The sequence below is a fragment of the Agelaius tricolor genome, unplaced genomic scaffold, assembly GCF_023055355.1.
Source record: "Agelaius tricolor isolate 1412-34295 unplaced genomic scaffold, bAgeTri1.0.p SCAF_8, whole genome shotgun sequence".
Taxonomy (NCBI): Eukaryota; Metazoa; Chordata; class Aves; order Passeriformes; family Icteridae; genus Agelaius; species Agelaius tricolor.
The window spans coordinates 44,151,568-44,170,120 of record NW_027269268.1 but is presented as its reverse complement, the minus strand read 5'-3'; the positions used below and the strand labels follow the sequence as shown (position 1 = coordinate 44,170,120).

At 36.1% G+C, this 18,553-nt stretch overlaps 1 long non-coding RNA gene across 1 annotated transcript in view; it reads right to left on the bottom strand.

The window, feature by feature from the left end:
- LOC139592535 (uncharacterized) overlaps positions 1 to 18,553 on the bottom strand; it is an 86,664-nt gene that overhangs the window by 54,624 nt on the left and 13,487 nt on the right. Inside the window, exon 3 of the long non-coding RNA XR_011680038.1 lies at positions 18,353 to 18,426. This is a non-coding gene — a long non-coding RNA (uncharacterized lncRNA). The remainder of the gene's footprint in view (positions 1 to 18,352; positions 18,427 to 18,553) is intronic.

Genomic DNA, 18,553 nt, shown 5'->3' with positions numbered 1-18,553 from the left:
GACAGGAGTTTAGATAGTAAGGATAAAGTCTGGTTGTAAGTAATTGCAGAAGGAACTATTAACTAGGAGAAACTAGCTACTAAAATGGCAGGTGAACTTCAATATGAATAAAGATAAGATAAAATGCAATAATAATTGTCTTTACAATTGTAATAAAAAATTTAATAAACCAGTCCAACTTCTCATAAAAAATGATCAGCTCTGAGCTGACAATCAACCCATCAGAAGCATGGTTAGGGGTTTCAAAAGCAGTTATCAGAAAAAATCATTAACTTGATATTCAGGAGTGGCCATAAAGCAAATCAGGATATTAGAAGTCAGTCGGGGAAAAAAAAAAATATTGTCATTTTTCCATGTACAAACCCAATATTATCCTGCATTTTCAGTACTATGTAAAATTCTGTTTCATTCTTCTCAGTAAGAATAAAATAACAATAGAAAAGACGATGGAAACAAAATCAAAAGTATAGCAAAAACATCTCAAAGATCAAAATCTTAGTATGACTAAAAGGAAATGCATCATAAATATTTTAAATACAAATACATATAGCCAAGAATTTTTGTTTATAAAAACTGAGCAATATAATCAGGCTAAAGCAAGCAATCGTAAGTCTGAATGAATATAGAACACCTCATTAATAATAGTACTGTATTTTTGTTGCTATACAAGAAAAATCAAAATATCTTTTCTCCTTTCTTATGCTCATCCCTATAAAGTCCATCTAGGTCCTAAGGTCTGTGCCACCAGCCTTCCTCAAGCAGAGAAGAGTTGTAATAACAGGAAATTACTGACATCCTGAAGGGCATGTCCCTTCATCTTCAGTGTTGACAACCATTTAGGGATTATTTTCTATGTTTTCTAATAACAGCCCTCTCCTTCTCATTGGTTTCAGTAAATTTCCCCTCACCTGGCAAAGGATGGACAAACCTAACAGCTCCAGCACCACCCTGCCACCTGAGACATGTCCAGCCTGCATACTGATGTACCAGCCTGCCCTTGGCTTTTCCTCCACTCCCCTGCCCTCTCCAGCCATTCCATGTCTGTGTCTGACACCAGTTACCCTCTGAGCCTATCCTGACCCATGTCCTGGATGTTGTCTCAACATTGCTTCATCTCTCCCTGCCACCATCAACCTCTGGGGACATCAGCCTGTTTCTGGCTCTGGTCACCGTGGCTGGCTGTAACAAGCTAAAAAATCTCAGCTCATTAAATTTCATTTAAATAAATTTATTGCCAATTATCAGTTTTTAATTATTCGTTGAGGTAGTGAGTAATGAAATATTTGGGGAAATACCTTCCCTCCCTCTTGTCCAGACTCAGCTTTAGTGCAACTCTTCTTCTTTCCTCATCTCAACCACTCTTGTTTTCACCTTACACTCAGTCCCTCCAAAACGTTTTGATGAGGAAACAGGCAGTGCAGAAGGTTGGGAACAGTACACAAAGATTTCTTTCTGCAAGTACTTTTTGTTTCATACTGTTTCCCTGCTCTGGCATGGGTTGCCTCTGGGCCACACTCCCTTCAGTGGTGCCCCTGCCCCAGCACAGGCAACACAAAGGATGTAATCCCTCAGGGGTGTCCCTTATCCCCATTTCCAAAGCACTTTTTTTCAGGAGTTCATCTAATTACATATTCCCAAAATTTTCTCTTTTCATTCATTTTCCTCATTCTTTCTCCAAATAGTCCTCTTCACATACTTTATCATGTGTCCCATTTTGAGTGTCCTCCTGTGTTCTGCTTGCATTTCCTGCCCCCAGTAGCAGCCATCCTTCCTCAAGAAAGAAAAGAAAGAAATAATATGTGAGTCTCTGTTTGGTGGAAGTTTTGAGGTGTCATGGACTATTTCCCTCCATCTAGAGCTGTCTGGAATCCACTGTGAGCAGCACAGGACAATTTGTTCACTCCTTCCACAGAGGACGCCTGCAGCCTCAGCCTCAAACCCTGCATTTTATCCCAGTGCATCAGGGCTTCCGTGCCCCCTCCCTGGCTGATGGGACAGGCACTGGCTGGTGAGGACTGTGTCCTGCCAGTCCTGTGCTGCATCCTTACATTGAATAATTTCCCAGACGCTAGGCAGCCAATGGTATTTATTATCCTATGACACAAAAAAAATTAATGGGTTTTATGCAATGACTATGTAGATTGTAAGATTTCTACTATACCAGGAATTCAAGGAATTGATGTTAAAACAGGTGTGTTGAGTGGCCAGTTGCTAAAAAAAGCCAAAATTATGTGAGGCTAGCTCCCTGACACACTGCTCTGTCACTTCCTTAATCGTGTGACCCTTTACTAGGGATTACAAAAAAATTATATTCAATGAGTCACAGTATAAGGATTATAGGGTTATGTAACTCATTTTATTGCCAACATGAAAACTCAACAATCAGAATATGCTAGATAAAACAGAACCAATGGAGCGTATTCACTCTATATTAAAAATGTTTAGAATGTATCAGTAAGGTATTAACAGTCAGATTTTAAAAAAAATGCATTTCTTCATCAACTTCAATGCAAGAACCTGAATTTGCCACAGGATACAGAAAAGATAAAAAAATTACTAAGTCTGAAAGTGTCAAGACCTGACCACATGCTAGAGATTCATGGAAAGCTATAAAGCAGACTCTTGTTCTGAATTAGAAAGTTCAGAGCTGAAAAGAGATAGAGAATGGGTAAGCATTTGGATGAAGCACCATATGTTGGCTGTGTTCTCATTCTGCCCTAGATAAATATAAAGTCAGTGTTGAAATGGTACACTTATGTGGACATGGTCATCTCTCACATCTACCACAGACATTCACTCATTCCTGTGTTCTAAGGCTAATAACTAGTAAAACTGCCTCATACAATTCTGTCTAACTTAACCACCTCATCCACAGCATTTACATTCAAATCTTTGTTTCAAACATGAAGTTTCTAAGTCCAAAATTAGGTAATTTTTAATCCCACACTAACTCAGTCCATCAATGTCTGATTTTCCTTCCTTTATTCCATACTTATTGACAAATAAAATAGAATGCACAGATTCTTCAGCTGAGAAAAAAAATATATTGTTTCTTGTTGTCCTTGTATGTTATCTATTAAGATGATTTTTTCCTTATAAGTAAGCTCCAAATATATTTGTGATTTGTATCTAGAGAAATTTCATATATTATCCACATTCAGAAAATTATTTTTTCTCTCTCTTTAAATAATCCTGAAGCCAGACTTTTATTTATTCTTTTCTATAATTTAAACAGAAGCCTTATTTTTTATATAATTGAAAAGGAACTACTTTAATATACTTCAGTAAAGGTATACTGTCTGCCTCCACCTTACTTTTTTATTATTTGCCAAAATCAAAATGAAGGCATCATAATCTTTCTTAAATCTTTTCTGGAAGAAGTGAATTTTGCAATATTGATAATGTATCTTTATTTATTTCCATCCACTGTCTCAGTAATGCAGTTAAGTGGCGTCTATTGATCAAGTTCAAATTGTTTAGTGTGCATGTTCTCTCACTGTTTCTTCACTCATTTGTAGAATCCTCAAATACACAGATATTCATCTCTGGAAACAAAGCACAGGGTAAAACCAACTAAACTTCTGTGACTAGCCAGAATTTTGTACTTGGTATATTGTTCTTAATTTCACTCATATTTAGTCAACTTCAATGTCTGTTTATTTGGAAAAAGATTTTGATTGTATTTTCTGTTAGATCATAAAATCTTGGAATCATAGAATAGTTTGGGTAGAAAGGAGCCTTAAATATTATCTAATTCTAACACTCCTGAAATGGGCAAGCATACCAGGTTGCTCCACCAGGCTGGTCTTCCAGGGATTGGGCATCCACAATTTCTCTGGGCAATGTGTTCCAGTGCCTCACCACCCTCACAGCAAAGAATTTCCTCCAAAAATCTAATTTAAACCCATCCTCTTTCAGTTTGAAGCCATTCCCCCTTTTCTTCTCATTACATGTCCTTGTCATAAGTATCTCTCCACTGTTCTTGTATTTATTTATTTACTGGAAGGCTGCTGTAGGGTTTCCCCAGAGCCTTCTCTTCTCCAGGCTGAACAACCCCAACTCTCTCAGCCTGGCTCTCAGAAGGCTCCAGCCTTCTGACCATCTTCACAGCCCTCCTCTGGACTTGCTCCAGCAGATTCCTTTCCTTCTTATGTTGGCAGCCCCAGAGCTGGATGCAGCACTCCAGTGGGGTCTCATGAGAGCAGAGTAGAGGGGAGAATCACCTGCCTTTATCTGCTGGTCACATTTATTTAATTGTCTCCCCAGCCTGCACTAGGATTGCCCTGACCCTTGGCCTTGTTGAACTTCATTAGGATCACACAGAGCCACGTCTCAAGCCTGTCAAGCTCCCTCTGGATGGCCTCCCTTCCTTGCAGTATGTCACCTACACCACACAGCCTGGAGTCATTGGCAAGCTTGCTGACTTTCACACAGTTCCACTCTCAGTGTCACCAGACAAGATATCAAACAGTGTAACACCCAGTAGTGACTTCTGAGGAATGCCACTCATATTTGGTCTCCACTTGGACATCAGGTCATTGACTGAAGCTTTTTTGTGTTCATCCATCCACCCAAACTTCTTACCCACTAACTTCTCCATCTGTCAAATCCATGTCTCCTCAATTTAGAGACAAGGATGTCATGTAGGACAGTGTTCATTCATGCAGATATCCTGTCTTTTTTGCCTGACTTTGTCTTTGCTGGGGTGCATTCTCCTGAGGAGCCATACCACCATGTCTCCATTGTCTCCATGCTGCAAATAAGGTCAGAGCCCTATAGATGTGTAGTTATCTGTAACTCTTATTCTTTCCTGATGTCTCATCCAGTTGTATAGAAGTACTTAAAAGGTCTGAAAAACCCTCAAATAATTACTTAACACATTTCAGCAGAGAGGCAGTAGCTAATTGGAGCAGCCATTGGCTACAGTTTAATCCAAAGTGGCATATCTGTATAGACCTTGATTTCCACCAACTAAACATTTGGTCTAGACATCAGATTTAAACACAGCAGTGACCTATGCACCTTGCTGTCATATCATTACAATCCAAGAGGCTGTTCACCTTTCTCACCAAGTGATTTTAAGTAGTCTAATGCCCAAATAACAAGGGAGAAATAGGAAAAAAAAAAAACTATATGAATTTAAAATTCTTCAAATGGTTTTAAACTGATCTTATGAAAAGTAAAGTAAATGATCTATGGATTAAATGGTTCACTAACAGTTTTTGTGAATTTACCTGTCTTTCACTAACTGCAAATTAACCTCCAAAATTAATGTGGTGTGTCTAGTACAATTCCCTTTCACTCCTGTATTACTCAAGTATTTTTCTATTTTTCCTACTCATTCTTCTTGAATAGAGGTAACATCCCTGAAGAAAAATTTCTATGATCTAACATTATTTTTCAAATGTAATTTTTCTTTCAATCTTTTTATTTACCTATGTGTATTTCCCCAGTGAGGATAAATTTTATCATTCGTTCATTTGGTTTTGTATGGTAAGGTTTTCTCTTTAACAGAGTGAAAGACAGACACAGTTGATTAGAAGAGAACCACCTGTTTTGCTAATGGGCACAAGGTAGGCCAGACTAATTTTCATTTTAAGTAGAGCCTTTCTCTGCAATCACTTTATTGAGAAAAGGCCAACTCAGTAACAAAGCTGGGCTATTAATAAAGAGTTGGTCTTCTAATGAAGAAATTTGTTCTACACATGATGTCTCAGTAATTACTTTCCAGAAGGCGGTCATTCTGTGGATTTAGCCAGAGGCATAAAGCTAGCAACTTCCTCTCAAACTGAAAATCTATCTATCAGGACTATTTGTCACCTGGAATATTAGATATGGTTCAAATTCTGAATCCATCCACAGAAATGTAGGCACTAGCTCTTTAGTAGCATAAGATCAGTGATCTTCTTTGACCCATCTTTTCTAGAGGTAAGACACCATAAAAAGCTGGCATCTCAGAGGATCACTTCAAACAAGCAAATAGCATTCAGGAAAATGTGTTGGTTCAAAACGTGTTGATCTAGAAACAAGTCTGCAAATTCCTCACAGAGAGAGGTGTCTTGAATCAATATGAAGTAAACATGAGAAGGCATCCACATTACGTAGAAAAAGCAAAATTGAGCTATGTTTTATTATTCCAAAATTCAGTCATATTACTCAGAACTTAGTGAAAAAATCTTTTCCTGGTATTAGTTTTTTAATAGAAGTAATGAAATAAAATTTGGAAAGAATCTTAGCAGCAGAGAGAACTCAGTTTTCCATACTGCTGAAATATTCTAGCCACTAGTTTTCAGTATCATACATTTCTTCTCTTTTTTTCCTCACTTTCCCTCTCATTCTTTCCCCATAAATATTATACTCTTAACTATGTAGGAACAGATTAAACAGGAAAGTTGGAAACCACCCTCCTTTTCATATATGTCTTTCTTCTTCCCTTTCATAGTTGTCCCATAGTGCAGGCTGTAGATTAAAGCATTAAGTTTGAGATGAAAGTGAATCTGTGTGTCTGAATTCCCACACTCTAAAAAGATTGGTGGTCTGTCAATAGCATATTTTGAGACAGTTTTCTATCAATCCATGTAATAAGGCAGTCTTCATTCAAGGAATTCCATTATAATATAATCTCCTAAAATTAAAAAATATTTTTTAAAGAGAACAGTCACAAATACACTTCCACAGTTAATGCTCTCTGTTATCAGAGAAGAATACAGACATAAGAATACCTCCTACACTGAGCCATTAAGAGGATTTAAACTAATGGAGATCTGAATTACTGATTAACTAAATATGTACGTGTGTATTCAGCTGGCAGAGGACATTCCAGCAATGCCCCAAAATAGATGAAAAAGTGTAGGAATTAAACATTGACACTTTGGCTCCCATGCACCACTACGTGGCAGAATTCTTTGGTCTGAGTTAGCTGAGTTAAGGCAGAGTTCACATGGAGTTTACATTACACACAAAATAAGAAGACAAATCAAAAACCCAAATCCTGGTCCAAGGAGTAAGGTGGAACATTTTTCCATTCACTGCTCAAAGTAAAAAATTATTTTTGAGGTAAGAGAGCTAAACCAAGCTCCATGTATTCTGTATCCTAACAATCACCTAGGATATAGAATACATTTTTTGCTTGACTTAGAAGTAATTGAATGCCTATAAATACCACTGAAAGCTAAGACATTCTAAATAAAGCTGATTTCCTTTTGAAATTAGCTCAATAAAAATACTTAGCTTTACAAATATGTCTAAAATCAATATAATACAGAACAATGTGTTCACTTCAAAAACAACCAATATAGGTTTATATTCCTCCAGGTTTACATTTCTCCAAAAACAGAGAGAGAATGAATGGCATCAATCTTGTTCTTTACAGACAAAATTAAAATGCATACAAATACAATCAAGTATACAGTGCATGTATTTACTAGACTGAAGAAAATCTGTCCTCAGATGTCTTCTTTCCTATGGATTCTCACAGACTCCATAGACAGTTTGATATCAATTTTTGTTAATTTTCTGTTTTCTTATCAGCAAAAAAGATGTCTTCATCCAGGCTGTATTTGAATTTTAGGTGCCACATATTTACAAGAATGATTAAGCTTTGTGATGTAACAGAGAATTACCATAGGAGGAATGTTCATTGAATATCTTATTATGGCTTGGCAATTTTGATTGAAAAGGCTGTCAAACCTTTGAATTTGAAGGTGAGTATAAAAGTTGACAATTTTTGATCTCTTAAATTTACTCATTTTCTGTCAGCCACATTGCCACAAAAATCTATCTTACTTACAAACACACAATTCAAAAAAACCATATATTAGGTGATGAGACCAAGTCCGATTCTAAAGGTGGCCAGCAATACCTAGTGACATTTCAAGTCCAGAACCATTCCTTCATAAAAACTACACTCAGCAGCTTTTGTAGATGTTACAGACTGTTTGATATATAAGCTTCTTTTTAGATCGTTATTAATCTGTTTTCTTTACTTTTCTTTCCCCAGAGGAATAGTCTGACTATCAATCTTCTGTCTTAGGCCAGCAGAATTCTGAAATGAGGCTACACAGCAATCTTAAGTAGATGCTTCCAAAGAAAGCCCAGCACACAAGGTGACTGCACCTTGTAGTCAAGAAAATATAGTTGAGACCACCTTTTTAAAAGATAAATAAAGGAGCTTTTGAAATTCCCTCAGTGGCATGAGTTCAGAAATAGAAAAGACCTGGCAGATATTTCAGGAATATTCCTAAGGTGAGGTTTATGGAGATATCATCAGAATAGCAAGAATTTTTTTTATTTGAATACTTCTTCAAAATTAACTGATTTTTGTTTCAGTGATTGAAGAAATGTAAGACACAGAACTTTCTCACCCCTCATCTCTCCCCTCTCCTCCTAATTGCCAAAGGTTGTCTCAATCCCTTCAATGAGTCAGTGGTGAAAATATCTGGGGAGTGTTTATGGTCAGTGCATGGTGGTTTGTCTCTGCTGCTCCTTCTGTGCCACCTCCTGTCTAATGGGGTTCCTTCATGGACTGCAAGTCAAATACTTTCTTTAGTGCCTGGAAAACCTCTTACTGTGACTCTGGTGTTCCCTCTGCTCTTTCTCACTCTCGGTGTTCTCTCTGCCTGTTTGGAGTTTTCTTTCCATTCTTAAATATGTTTTTCTAGAGGCACCACCAGCTTAAATAATGGACTTAGCTGTGTTCTGTGGGTGGTCTTCTGGAATCATCTGGAATTATTGGACTGGACCCAAAATTGATCCCTGGGGGACACTACTAGTATCCCCTCGACTGGCTGGTAATGTTGTGCCTGAAGCACTCCAGGACACAGGTGGCCCTCTGGCTTCCAGAGTACTGCTGACTCATGTTCAGCTTTCTGTCAAGCAGGATCCCACATCTGCTGCACTGCTTTCCAGCATCTCAATCCCCAGTCTGTACATGCATCCAGGCTTACCCCATCCTAGGTGCAGAATCTGGCACTTTCTCTTGTTAAACTTCACATGGTTGGTGATTGCTCAGCCCTCTGATTTGTTGAGGTCTCTCTGCAGGGTCTCCCTACCTGTGAGGGAGTCAACAGCTCCTCCCAGCTTTGCATCATCTGCAAACTTGCCCAGTAACCCTTCCAGTCATTGGATGCATCAGTCATTTATGAAGATGTTGAAGAGCACAGGGCCAAGGATGGAGCCCTGTGAAACCCCACTAGTGACAAGTCACCACTCTGATATCACCCCATTCACTGTAGCCCTTTGTCCCTGACCTGTGAGCCAGCTGCTCACCCATCCCATGCTGTGTTTATCCAGCTGTGTGCTGGATATTTTGTTCTGAAGGATCCAATGAGAGACAAAAAGCTTTACTGAAATCCAAAAAGACTGTATTAGCTGGCTTGCCTTGGTCGTCTAGGTGGGTTAAGTTCTAGATCACTTTTTGCCACAAACCCTCTATATAAGAAGTTTAAGGTAAAAGTTGGAGCTAAGGCAGTGTTCTCTTATTTCCATCTACTTTCAGATTTTTAATTTCTTTGTCATATTCACTAAGTGATACCTTGTTTGAAAGTACTTTGTAGTCTTCTAGAGAGACTAATAAAATATTTTCTTTCCCTTGCTCCCCAGATGATCATTAATGAGCAGTAAAATAATTCAAAATACTACAGATTGGTGAAATATTGTTTAATCCTTTCCAAGGCAAACCACAAGATGCAATTATTCTCTTTGCATTACAAGTGTCTGATTGCTAGCAGTCTCACATCTCTAGATGCCTGTAATTATCCACTGTAATTTGTTAGCTCATTTGGTTAATTCAGAGAGACTGTATGTTTCTTCTCATACAGAGATATATGTAATGGTGTGGACCTCTTACTTCACACAGTATACTAATTGCTAAATTTTGGGTTGTGTAACAGTATAACAACATTTGAAAAATCAGTAAAGAGATTAACTCTCCCAGTCCAAAGACAGAATAATTACTCTTACAAATTAACTAGCCCCATTTCCCATGAGTGAACAATCTGTCTAATTAATGGTCAGTTCATGCATAAAATATTACTATCAGCTGTTCAGCCATTATTTGAAGATGTTTGCAGTAACTGATAGAGTTTATCTGAATTTTAAATGGAAAACAATGTCAGTAAGACTGTAAAATATATTGAGCATGCTATTTAATAAATACAATTTATGAAAAATACTACATTTTAAAACAGAAGCACAGAATGTATTAGACACTAAAATCACACACATCACATATTGTATTTTTCTTACTGATATATTGGGTTTTTAACTTATAAAATGTCCCAATTAGATAATTTAAAAGTATGTTCAAGAAAACTTAGCAAGTAAATGCAGATACATATGCTGTAATCACTTCTGAATTTTTTTAAAATTAGATCTAGATACATAAAAGATATTAGAGATCTACTTACACAGAGTGCAATTTAAACATAATTGAAACATCAAACTACAAATGTCCCATGCTTACATATTTATCTATCAAGTATAGTTGGTTTCCTCTCATTTGGAGAAGCTTGTCAGTGCTTTGGTGACTATTTATCCCTACTTATTTAATAAACCAATTGTTAGAAAGCTGCATCAACTATTGGACTTTTTGTGTTATTTTTTTCATTTTCCCAGCCACCTTTCATTTTCTCAGCTAGCAAATAGTCTAAAAACAAGTCTAGAGAATCAAAATCACTTTTTGCCTTGTGCTGGGCGCCAATCAGTGTTTAATTACTTAACACCACTTAAAACAGGTGGTTAGGCATATTCTTTTAAGAGAATTCTGCTAGTAAAATTAAATTGCATTTCTAACATTTAAGGTGTTCTAACCTGTATAAAAGCAGAAGGTAGTTAGAGCTACACATATAAAGTAATTAGTTGTGATCCAAATGTGTAATATGTCCAACGCCATCAACAGCAAGTTTTACTTGGTCCAGATAAGTAGTGTCAGTCCTATTTTATTTAATAACATACAGATTTCTCTATCAGAGATTAAAGAGAGAATTTTTTTTCCTTTGTAAATATCTTTGATTTTTTTTTCAGGAGAGAAAATTAAAGAAATATTCAGTAGTTACTATTATTAAGAACCATTTATTTCACTTTATGGAGACATTAGAAAGAACACATATAATTTTTCATATGGCTTGATTCATGTAAGAAGAATGGTACATAAGCACACAAGCAGATATAAATATAGAAACTGTTTATTAAAAATTTAATTGCAGCTAGGTATCTAGGAAGCATGTAAAAAAAATTAAAAATTCTCTTCTACTAGAGATGATTAGTCAAACAAAGTAGTAAGTCTTAATCATGTCATTCAAAACAAGTTAAATTCCTTCAATAATTTTATGTGCCAATGTCATGATTACCATTACCTCTGGTCTTTTCTGAGGTATATTGTTAACTTACTCATGCAACTGATAGAAACATGCTTTGCAGGTCTATGTTAGCCCTGAGCTATGAAGTGGGTGTGTTACAAAATCCTTGAGCATTTGCTAATGAGGAAGAACGCTCTTTCTCACAATGACTTTTTAACTTGTTAATAGCTCAGCTAGGGATAAACAGTTATTAAATACCTGCCATAAATCTCAAATTAAGATTGCAATTAGTACCTTCAAATAAAAAAGTAGAAAAATGTGGCTTGTTGGAAATATAGATAACACCTTCTTATTTGGATAAAAGAATAATAAATAAAGTGCAAAGGGAGAAAAAACTGTTATTAATCCAAATAACTTCCGGAGTGAGAAACTAATTACAAAGACATTGAGATTGGGAAACATTTACAAAGGTTGAAGTACTCATGTAGTTTTCTTCTCCAAGTCCAATGAAATACATACCAATTTATCACATGAAACTTGAGGGGAAGCATGTTATATATTTGTTCAGCTAGTTTATGTGGTTAAATGTGCATTGGCTAATTCTTAAAACTTCTTTTCCTTTGAGCAGACAATCCTGAAATTTAGTTAAATGGAACATTTTTGAGAGTGCAAGAAACAGGCTGCTTCCTGGTATTTAAAAGACACAGAGGTGAATTTATGTCCACACTACCACAAAAAAACATGATCATTTTCTGATATTGAGGCCAGCAAGGGAAATATTTCACATTGTTACTTCCAACCTTGTTACTCTCCAAAATGGGTGTCTTCCATTTAGGGATTTTCTGACTTACATTAGTTTCCAGACTGTGCTTAGGACTGCTACATTTCACAAAGTAAAAGTATTTCAGGGATTTTTCTAGAAATTTTAAATTATGAAGAACAGAGTTTCAGAGCCTGGAAGTGTCCCTTTACTCTAATTTACAAGAATTTCTTCAAGTGATCTTGCTTCATTAGCTAGGAAAATCCTGTGACACACATCAAAGTCATGAGAAGTTAGCTTTCACCTTGAAAGTGCTAAGAGTTACACAAAATTCTTGCATTATATTTAATTTAAGATGCAGACTTCTTTTACTGTGAGCTCAAATACCAAATATATCTTAGATGGGACTAGATTTCAGGGTGCAAATATAAGCTGTTTCACAACATAGACAAATCCTGGGAAAACTATAAAACCACACTTAATGAAGAGGAATTAATATTGAATATCATTGAAGAAACTACACAAATAGCAGGGTAAAATTAGAAACTCTCTATTAATTAAATTTACTTTGAATCCCAGATTCTTTTTCTTTCTTTGGAATTCAATCACATGTGAAAATAAGTGTAAAAATTATGTGCATCATCAAAGAAGAGAAACAAATTAAAGAGAGACAATAATAAAGCTAGGCTGCATCATAGTAGCTGCCTACAGAGGCTATATTTTCTGATATTGGCAGATATGAAAAAGCAAATTTTGAATAAAGGGAGAGAAGGAGACACATATTCAACAATTTGAAAGTCATCCTAAATTCTGAAAATTGTCTTGTGATAAAAAACCAGATTTCACATTCATTCTGATTTTGTGGGATTTATTCATAAAGCCAACTGAATATTTTATATTCACATTGTAACTCCAGTTGGGTTTCACCGCCTCCCTCCCAGGGAAAAAAAACAGCCAACCAACCAACCCCAAAAACCCCCCCAAAACCCCACGCCACTTGCAGAAAAAGTGCTTCCAGATTTAAGAACTATTGTGTCATCACCATTGCACAAAATGACCACCAACTGTCAGGTACAACACAGCTAGTCTATGCAAATAAATCAGTTGCTAGGTAAGGCTGCTAGTCTTTGAACAGAAATTACAAATTTTCGTTACAAAGGTGCTTCTCTGTTAATACAGAATAAGGAAATCTACTCTTAGCAGTGTTTTGTTACTCTAAAAATCAGAACAGAGATGGAGATAACAGCATGGCTACTACAAAGGAAATTCAGGCCCCTCCAATCTACTAAAATAGTGGATAAATGGGAAATGTTCATGTAATATTTTTAGGCCTTCCAGAAATCATTAGCAAGTTCTGTGTAGAAACTTCCTACTCATGTGAAGAAAGATAAAATACTGCAATACATTCTAACAGATTTAGATATTGAAAATAAAGTGTAAGAATAAATTATCGATTTTCAGCATGACAAAAAAAGCTAATAACTGGATTTTCCAAAATGTTGTATGAGGAATGTGGTTGTTATACTCACATATACTCAATACTGATACGAAAAAGATGATGTGGAGGAAGGCCATGACGTTGGAACAGGAACACAACATTATTCAGACTAGTCAAGATTGAAGAAATTGTATAGGATCTCTGGAAAAACTGAAATTTATTTCAATGATGGCAATAGAAATCTAATTCTCATAAATGGAAGTTGCTTAACACATTAATAACTTGCAGTCTTAGATCAGTTCTATCCGCTTACAGAGTCAGGTTACTGTGTCTTTAGGGAATATTGACTGGAAAACCCTGCTCAGTTACAATAAAATAGCAATTCATGAAAAGAAACAATAAAATATAATTTAAAATCTTGTGAGCCAATGCATAATATTTACTGACATAAAATAAAACAATTTCAGTTTACTAACAAACGTGTATCAGAAAAAGATAAAAGCAATTTTTGAGCAAGACTAAGGTTTGGGTTTGTATCCTGGGTGATCAAGATGGAGCCAAGAAATAGAAATAAACTATTCATGCTGATAGTGTAGATGCTTTTCATACTGTATAGCACAATAGATGTATAAATATATATATAAACATCTGCAAGTATTTTGTTTAATCACAAAATCTGCTTTGCTGTTTTTGTGTGAGGACATTAATCTTTCAAATCCTAATATTTTCTGTGGAATATAAAAATGAAACTTGAAACAAATTTAGCAAGCTATTTCTTTTACCTATTTTTAAAATTTTATCTTCCTCCTACCCACAAAAAATATCATTTTAATAAGCAAAAATTATTATTTATCTTGTTCACAATAGTTTATGAACTAAATTTGCTCAGTGAACAGTGGAATTGAAGTTTTAAAACATACTTAAACAAAATGATGGAACTTTTAGTATCCACTGACACTTTCTTTGAACATTGTATATATGTGTACTGAAAATACTATATATGAAGTAATTTAAATTAAAAATCCTACATACAATTATGACATAGATTTAAATGTGAGATCTGTCTATTCAACAGTCAATTATGCTAGTGTAAATTAAATGAAAGAACTCTTAGTTGTTTGATCTAACTGTTGTGAATGGAAGAAATTAAAATATGAGTAGATATGATTAAATGATTGTTAAATGAAGAAATGGCCTCTGCACTGAGCCATGTGGGGCAATGTCAGGCCAAATGAGATGGCTGGAGGAAAGGGTGAGCCTGCTGGCTTCCCTGCTGCTCCTTGTCCCCTGCAGCCATCAGCTCTGGGACAGGAAACATGGACAAGAAGAAATTATTCACTCTGAGGGTGGTGAGGCACTGGAACAGATTCTCCAGAGAAGTTGTGGATGTTCCATGCCCAGAAGTGTTCAAGTCCAGGCTGGATGGGGCTCTGAGGAACCTGGTCCAGTGGGTGGTGTCCTTGCCCATGGCAAGGGGGTTTTATCTTTCTGGTTCCTTCAACACAAACCATGCTGTGATTTTATGACTCTATAACTTCACATTGCAGGTTCTATTACAATGGTATATTCTAATAGATACAACAATATAATATTTACAATTAATATCATATTACTTAGTCAATATTTTAGTCTATTAACCTAATTCTTCTGCTTAGACAACTATATTGGTATCATGCAAAATTGTGTCAAAAAAACCCTTTACCATTAGTGATTAATGGAACCAGAGAATAGAGAATATATTATTGTCAATAACTCCAGATAGACAAGTATATTGTATTCCTCTTTTGTGCATAACCAATCCGTATATGCTATGCCTAGATCAATAGTTTGAAAGTTCAAAGATCTTTTTTTCATTCAGGAAAAAAAATTATATATTTGGGGAGCTTTTGTTTTCATTTATCAGTGACACCATTCTACATAAACAACCTTAGTTTCCTTAGACTTCTTGTTAAACTTCTCCCCTTATAGGAGGTTAAAGAGTCTTAAATCCCATCTCATTCACAAAACATGAAATATTCCCTACTGATTTATTTTTGTCTCTATTGTTCATTTCTTTATTTACAATGAAAATTAATGATTTAAATAATTAAAGGATCTTTAAGAGTACAGAAAAATAAAATTCTTCCACTCATCATATACCAGAAATGAACATAGGTAAGATGAAAATCAGTTTGTGGAGGAAACGGTAGAACAGATTTTTTTCAGGGCTTTCACAACCTGTGCAAATGTGTCTTCACCAGTGCTTTGTTACTGTGTGTTCTAAATGCAACATACATTGCTTTGACATCAGCCAGCCAAAAAAACCCTCACGAGACAGCTATTTTATTACTATTTTATTTAAGAATCAAAAATTGTGGAGAAACCATCAACAAAACCTCAATTCAGATGCAAATACACAAGTCCAAAGAGGTTCTGGGGTAAGAATCTATGGGATACTTTTTCATTAGGACAGCAATCCATTTTTATTTCTCTTTTTAGTGTTAGAAGTATGATTTAGATCTGTCAGTAAAAGTATTATGAAAAGGAGGATGGTAAGTTATTTTAAAAATAGCAATTGAAACATCTACTAAGTAATTTCTTATTGTTGGACCGTATCTTTATTTATGTATGTACATTTATGAATTAATTTCTTTATACTGTTATACACCAGCAGTATCAAAATCAGTTTTGGATTTCAGCTAAACTAATTTTTTTCCCCATATATTTTGGTAATATTATCTGCCAAAAAAAACAAGATAAACCAAACTATCTATCACATTCTAATGGGCAGAGGTCAGTGTAACATCTGCCCTATCTATTTTCAAATTGTTTCTGAATTCATATGCAGTGTTCCTCAGTCCCAAAATTTGTTTGAGCATAAAACTGCAATAGCAATGAATTGAAATCTTCACTATTTTCTTTTTAGCTGATATTGTGGCAAATTGCTTTCCAGCTACAAAAGCAGCTTATTTAAGTTTTTTTTTTCCTAGCATTGTTAGAAGTGAATAAAGTGGCCAGACACCGAGTACATTACAGTGACCTTGCTACTAGAAGGCAGCAATAATGAGCAATTTATGAAGTATGATACCTATGCTCTAGTATCAAAAATAATATTATCCAATGGATTTTTCAATTTGTACAGCAGCTTCTTCTGCTCCTTTTTCAGTTTTACTTTGCTGGTGGCACTAGCTTTTGAGGCCACCCTAACTTTTAATCCTCTTTTATAGCAGGAATCAACTAGTACTCAGCTTGCCTGTCTACTTCATTCCATTCCTATAAGAGAACCTTTGAGAAACATAAAGGACTCTGGACTCAGCACAAGCTCCTGTCTGCAAACCTTCAGGCTGCAGCAAACTAAGTACATAGCTATCTGAGTTTCAATTTTGCAGTCACACAAAGAAATTTTGAGTAACTTGAACCAGAACAGGAGCTTGCTACTATAATGATTTTATTTGATCACTTATTACATTGATAACTTGTTACTTGGTGATTTTGGTCTTCTTTTTTTCTTACATGCTTTACTAACCTCTTAAGTGAGTTTAGAGACAACCAGTTGCTGCTCATAACATGTTAAAATTTACAAAGATATGTGGAGAGGGAATAAAAGAGAAAATCATTATAACCAATGGGTGGTGTGAGACTTTTATATATAAGAGATAACAATACTGTGCTACTTTGAAAGGCATCACTCTTTTCAGCACATAGCAAAGGACAGCCCCATAATAGCTACCATGAATGAAATCAACTCTAACCCAGGCAAAACCAGAAAATATGATCCGTACTCTATCATATTTGATTGTATTTGTTGTTGCGTATTATATTTGATACTGTGACTGAGCATATGTAAAATCCCAAAACACTTGCTCAACAAGATTTTAAAATGGCTTATTGGTGTGCATGTAGTCTGAGTTAGACACATGTACTGACAAGATCTTTTCAAGAGATCAAAACAGCAAAAAGAACTTTGCTGGCAACCTTCAAAAATCAGAGGATTTTGGCAAAGGCTTAGAGCAGCATTCAATCAACATAATACCCTTCTCAAAGTATTAATTTAGCCTACTCAATTTAGCAAAATCCAAGCCCATTTGATTGTAAGTTACACAAAAATTCCAAGCAGAGAGAATTAGATGAAAAAAGAGGCAATAGAGACAGAAACTATATAGAAAAGGGCAGAAATATCTACCAACTCCTGGGTTCCAGCAGTGTTCAGCAGATAGAGATTCCAAGAGGAGGTAGTGTAAAGACATGTGCTTGCCTTGTGTTCAGCTTTAAATACCCCTGGGCTTTCCTGGGCCCATCCCTCAGGTAGGACTTCCACTCATTTGTCCACTCAGGAGGTGGGTTAGGGGCTCCAGAAGCAGGTGTGGAGCATTGCCTCTGCTGTGCCAGGGATTGACAGGCACTGCTGGGCTGGGATACAGGTTCAGGGATGGGGGTTGCAGAGCAGGGCACTGCCTTGCCAGGGTAAGGCCTGACCTGCCTCTTCCCCCATGCACGTGCACCCCAAAATACCTTGAGACACCAATCTTTAGTCTCTCACAGCACTTGTACAGTTTGCCCAAAGAGGCTCTGGTGTTTCTATCCCTGGATAATTTCATTTTCATCTCAACATGGTCCTAAGAAAGCAGCTTTTTGTGACCTAACCTGAGTAGGGGAGTCAGAGGAGATGTCCTTCAGAGGCCCCTCTAGCCTCAACTGATGCTGTTATGGCAATGGAAAATTTGAGAACTGTACTATATTCACTGCATACCTGCAGAAATCCTGTTTCCTTATATTCTTCTGTTGGCACCTAGCCTATGAGTATTCAGCTTTAGCAGCAACTTCCAGAGAGTTCTGCAGAGAAAATATGAGCTAATGCAGAAGAATGCAGACTCTTACCTGACTAAGCAGCCGTGGGTTAACTGCAGCAGGCAGCTCAGTCCCACACATAGCCAGTCGTTCACTGCCCCACACTGGAAAAGTGGACAAGGATTCAGAAACCACTTCTTGAACGTGTTTAAATGTAAAATGATACAATTTTTAAAATATAGCAGTGAAATTTGCTATAAAATGAACAAGGTATATCTCACAGGTAGAGTA